This window comes from Papaver somniferum, chromosome 2 (assembly GCF_003573695.1).
Source record: "Papaver somniferum cultivar HN1 chromosome 2, ASM357369v1, whole genome shotgun sequence".
In the NCBI taxonomy this organism is placed as follows: Eukaryota; Viridiplantae; Streptophyta; class Magnoliopsida; order Ranunculales; family Papaveraceae; genus Papaver; species Papaver somniferum.
The window spans coordinates 24,267,288-24,273,300 of record NC_039359.1 but is presented as its reverse complement, the minus strand read 5'-3'; the positions used below and the strand labels follow the sequence as shown (position 1 = coordinate 24,273,300).

The following is a 6,013-nucleotide window of genomic DNA, read 5'->3' as shown; positions in this document are numbered from 1 at the left end:
GTTGTCTGCGCCTGCTTGAAGAGAATTTTCATCATGAGTTTTCCACTTTCCTCTCTGTTGAGACTGCGGGTCTTCACTTCAACGGGTCCTCACTACAAGCTCCTACGAAGCACTGTTCATCCTGTAATGGTCTTCCTGTCTTCTCAGAACCAATTTTAAATTCACCCTTGGAGATGAAGAAATTGAAGTGGCAATAGGGGAATTAAACAGGTAATTCTGAACCTTTTTTATCTGTAACCAATTTCAATCCAACAAATACAGCTCCATGTTTTCTGCAAAACCTAATTTTTCACGAAATCAAAATTAATTTAAATTAATTTTACTTTTAAAACAAAACAAGGTTCTCTTTGGTCATTTCACCTATAAATACTGCTCAAACCAATCTCTTTTACCTTCATCCCACTCATGTTCTTCTCCTTAGTTCCTTGCTTGTTTTTTTCTTTTTTGTGTATCTGTTCTGTAACCCTTTATGTTGGTATCTTTATGTCTAGCCGTGTTTCTAGAGATGTTTCATACAATGTTTTTCTTAATAATCATGCTAGGAATATTACTCTTCTTGTTAGACAATGGAAACATCAACTGGTTGGATGTTTTTGTTAACAAAAATAAACAAAAAATCTTTTCATTTAAGGAATGCTTTAAGATGTAGATGTAGGTTGTTTGGTGAACTTTCTGTTAGCAAGCTTGGTAGGGGCTTTTATTTGATTAAGTTTGAATCTAGTGATGTGATGTTTAATGTTCTTAGGCAAGGAACTAGGGTGGAGATACCTTCTTGTTTCAACCATGTAACTTCACTTTTCTCCCTGAAAACTTTGATATCACTTCTGAAATATTTAACACTTCACAAACTCTACCCTGATCAAACTAGAATCCTTAATATCATAGAAAACACTCTAATTGCTTTTGATGACCCTATTCACCACTACAATGGTTACAGCTCCATGAAAATAAGGCTCAAAATTAATATTACTCGACCACTTAAATTTGGCACTACTACCCCTAATGATATGAGGAGTGTCAACATGATTGATTTTGTTTATCAAGAACTTCCCAAATTGTTTTGCAGCCGTTGTCACAGACTAGAGCATGTGCACCAAGACTGCATTGATGTGTACTTGCTCAACCATCAAGATCTGCTCCTCCAAGCTCCTCCACAAGTACCTCCCCAACCTAATCTGCAAACTCTTGGCCCTTTTATAGAACATGAGTATGATGATGATTATTATGAAGAAATGATGCACAATGTGGATTTTGAAGGCCCTAATCCTGATTGGAGCGACTGGGGTTCAAACCCTTTTGTCTCCATGCTACCTCTGATCAAGAAAAGTATCATTCTTCGATGGAGAGGGTTACCACCAAGAAGGTTTTCACTCAGACACATCCTCGGACTCAGTAAGAACCATATATGAGGCATGGTTAGTTGAAGAAAATGGCATAATTGAAGTTCCAAGCTCTGAGCTTGTCTCTCTTCCCCCTTCCCAACCTTCTGAACTGCAACAACCTTTTATTCCTTCAATTTTTCTTGTATTCGACATAGAGGAATCAGAAGTTGACTTGCCAAGTCCAGCCCTAAAGAGACTCAACCCTGAGCAGTAATCCTACCTTCACAGTGCAGGTATTGGTTCTTCATCAGCACCAAATTCTTCAAGAGCAATCACAGCTGAAGAATACGATCAGTGGATTAATGTTTACCATCCTGCTAAAAGGTTTAAACCTAACACTTTGGAACAACAAGTATGTGCACCTTCTGTCAGCTCCATCATCTGCACACTCAACTCAGCTTCCGTTGGTGACAGTTCTACACTGCCAGACTCTCTTGCACCACCTGCAAACACTTAAGATTGACAACACCAACATCTTATCATGTTCAGACACACCGAATGCATCAAAGACACATTCAAGGGCCGGTGGATATCACTTATTTTTGGTTCACTGTTAAATAATCAATATATCTATGTATAGTATGCTTGCTAGTTTCTCAGGTAGTGTCTAGGTTGAGTTGGTGGTTACCACCTTTCGTGCTTGCTCCTTGTGTTTGTGTTTCTCATATAGTCTGGTTTCTTTAAATCAGGTAAAGAAATACCTCATTCAATTATGTACTTACTTAAAAACGAATAAACCTCAATTGCGAGAAATCATATCTTCTACCAAGAAATTTCTGGAGGAAGCATAAGTTATTTTGAAGGAAGCTATTAGGGAACGGATAGAACAGTTTCTGCTTCTGCTTCAGGAACAAGTATAAAGAAGTTGATTACTCTTAGAAAATCGTCGAGAAACGTTTAAATTATTAAAAATATATGTCTTGACATAAAAATATAGAAATATAGACGGAAATAAATTGCGTCCAATACCTATACCAAAGGTTTAGAAGACCTTTTTCCTGTCCATTAGACAATGGACGCCTTTTTATTCCGTATTTTATCTTCTTTTTTTCCTTTACTATCTTACTATTTGTAAAAAAGGAACCAGACTCTATTGTGAAATAATTTAGGAAATAAATGTGCGTATTTACATTAATGATGCGTATATCAGAATTAAAATGGAGCGGGTTTGATTCTTCTCTCAATGAAAAAATGGGTCAGGATAAAACCTATGGGACTAAAGGAATTGTGAAGACCCTCAAGCTCGTCAACGCTATTTGACTGGTCTAGAAATGATCAAGTGACAACTTAGCCGATAATAACTCGATTAGTTTAACACGAACATTAATTATTAAGAATTAATCTAACAACGATCTAGATACGAAACTAGTATCATTGAATAGGTCTCGAAAAGTTACGCAGAATAGACTACTCGAGCGTGTCATTCAGATACCGGACGAAGAAGATATCATCGGATTCTTGAGAATGGTAAAATGGATTTGTATACAAACCGTCTTGGCTGCACATATCAATTTTCGGGTGCCTTTAGATATTTTGGTCGGCCTTATCCCAATCGAGTAGATTAACTCGTTATTCTCTCTTCTTCTTTATTATTCTTCTTCTTCTTTCTCTTTCTCTTTCTCTATTCTCTTCTACTTCTTCTCACTACACCAAATTTAGTGATTAGCAACAGTAACTGGGAGTTACAAAGTGGGGTCGCAACAGTTCTTCTCTATTACGAAAGTCGATGTTGCAATTTTTCGCAACGGCTGATTTCCGTTGCAAATTTTAGGTCGCAACAGTTCGCAACTGTTTCAATGTATAAAAGTCGCAACTGATCCAAACAGTTGCGAAACTGGAATTTAGCAACCGATAAAAGAAGTTGCGAATGTTTTGCAACATCATAAAAATAGTGGTCTTGACCGGTCAAAACCAGGTCAATTTAGAGTTCTCTGTGACAAAGTCAAATTACCCCTTTTTATTTAGAGATCAAATTAATCCAACAGCGATAGAGTTCATCACCATGAAGTAAGAAAAACATCAAAAAAAATATATCAAATGAAGGATTGTCATTTGGATATACCTATGAATTCAGTATCACACCAAGGTAATCTTACAAAAATGATTTGAAGTAAAAAAGAACTCTCACATTGGCTATCCTTCTGAGAAAATGAAAACTGTATGGTACTTGGCTCTTTTGAGATAAGTCTGGTCATCTGGGGTTGTTGCAGCTTCGTTGTAGGTTGACAACTTTAACCACGACTTTCAATTGATCTAACTTGTAAGCTGGATTGGTTTTAGCATTTTGAGCAACTGTCTTGCAGTAAAAATAAGTTGGTTTTAAATCAACAATAGCTATAGTGAGAACTGTAAGAACTCTCACTTATAGATTTATTTTTGGAAACATCATCTTAGCATGATATTGGCAATAATAGACAACTAAAAAGAAAAGAAACCACAGCTCATGTAAGGCACTTGGGACTCAATAGGACACTGCCTGGACAATATTCAATGTACAGAGTAAAACTGTCTAGCAATTACAACTATATGTCCTAGCAAAAAGTTTAACTCAAAGGATGACATTCCAGATATCTTACCTTCTAGGAAAACGACGGATAACAACATCTTCAAGGTCAAATGGTCTGTTGGTGTCACCAAGAACAAGGATTCATTGGGTGTATTTCGGCCTCAGTCCATCCCAAGCTTGCCATAAACTCATTTCTCATTCTTCTAGTTGCCTCATGTTCAGAGCCACCACCTCGAGCACCAAGCAAACTGTCAACCTATACCAACAAAATTCAGGAAAATAAACACAATGTATGTTGAGACTTGAAAAAATTAAATCCAAAAAACCACAGCCAATTATTTATTTTTTTGGGAATATGCACAAATTAATGAGATCATTCTTTCCATAAGGTTTCAAAGTCCTTGCCTCATTGAAAAGTATAATTACATTGGCAAGCTTGCTAGCAAAAAAGAAAAGAACCTTGGTAATTTTTCAGCATCTCTAAACCACTGATTCAACATTCAGAAAGGAAAAAGGAATTAGAACATTCAAGAGCTATGTTGAAGCTTTATATGGTTACAATGGTGAAATGTATTGGTTATAGATTAGCACACTGCATTTAAAGAAAGAAGAAGATAGAAGATTCATGGTGTGAAATTTTAGTATGAACACAAACCTGGTACGCCAACTATCGCGTGCGACACAAAATTAGAGCAGCAACTTGTCCGGCAACAGGCTCAATTTGTAACCAATACTCGAAAATAAAAAATTAAAACCTTTGGAGACTGGGATGAACTTTAATGCCACCATTAAATGTCATGGTTAATTATTGCTAACCTGGTTAAGAACATCCGAGTCAGAAGGAGATGAGACAACCATAACTTCAAGCCCTTTCGTACCAATCGACCTGCTCTGCCAACCTGCAAAAAGAAACAGATACCACTAAGTTTAATTATACCCAGGTCAAGTACAAAGGCACAAAGAAGAAACAAGAGCTCAACAACGAACCCTATGAAAGTAAGTATCAGCAGAATCAGGCATATCATAATTGATCACAATGTTGACGCGTTCAATATCTATTCCTCTACCAACCAAATCCGTTTCGACGAGAATCCTCTTATGCCGCTCCTTAAAACCTTTATAGCGAGTCAACCTATGAAATACTTAAATTAAAAAAAAATCCTATTCCAGGCAACAAACTGATGACAAAGTAAAAAGATGCAGATTCACCAAGGCACTTGCACCTTCACGTATACACATCAAAGTAACAAGATCAAAAGTCAAAAGAAATTAAATCTAAGAAAGAAGAGAATGCATACCTTTCTTCCTGAGATATTCCAGAATGAATGCAAATTTATGGGAAGTTGCACTCCACATCTAACTTGCCAAGTTAAGCCGCTCTTGCTCAATCTTTTGACAAATATAACAACTTGATTGAAATCCAATGCATCTAGTAGATCATTCAACTTGCGATTTTTCTCCAACTTGGTCAATTTATGTAGTGCTGAGAGAAACGGAAAAATAATTAAGGAAAATGTGGACATACGTACAAAATACCTAGCGAACAAATGTTAGATAATTAATACCTACACGAGCCCGTGTAAAGTCAAATTCGCCTCATTGTCAACACAGATTTCCATTGTCTGCAAGTAAAATGTCAGATCAAAACAAATTAAGCCTTTCCTTCATGATAACTGAACCAAGATATGCGTGAACAACTCCCCAGAACATAGGATCCGCAAATACTTTGTCCTGTATAAAATTCACTCACTTCCTACACTACATTAAACTCTGTTATACACCCCTTCAAGCTGAAGTCAACTATAACCAATGGATGACATGGTAAAAGCAGCGACAAATTACCCAAGATAAAAGTTTTAAAGAACGAAATAATCATGACCCAACGAAAGTTGTATCCTAAAAGATGCTAGATTACAGGGTACAAGGAAAAGGTCCACATGTACCAAACACATTATCCCAAAAGCTTCCAGAAGATAGCCGGAACACAATGCATGAAGTAGAGTGCACTGCTGAACACTTTCGAGATTCCGCATCATATTTTCTTATATAATTGAAATATCACAGGTTGTGCGTTAAGATCAATCAATTAGAATATCTAACCTTTGGTTGTTGATTTACATTGATT

The 6,013-nt window shown here is 36.6% G+C and overlaps 1 pseudogene; it reads right to left on the bottom strand.

Moving 5' to 3' along the window:
* Positions 1 to 1,604: 1,604 nt before the first annotated feature.
* LOC113350747 lies at positions 1,605 to 5,507 on the bottom strand (annotated as a pseudogene).
* Between the last annotated feature and the right edge of the window lie 506 nt (positions 5,508 to 6,013).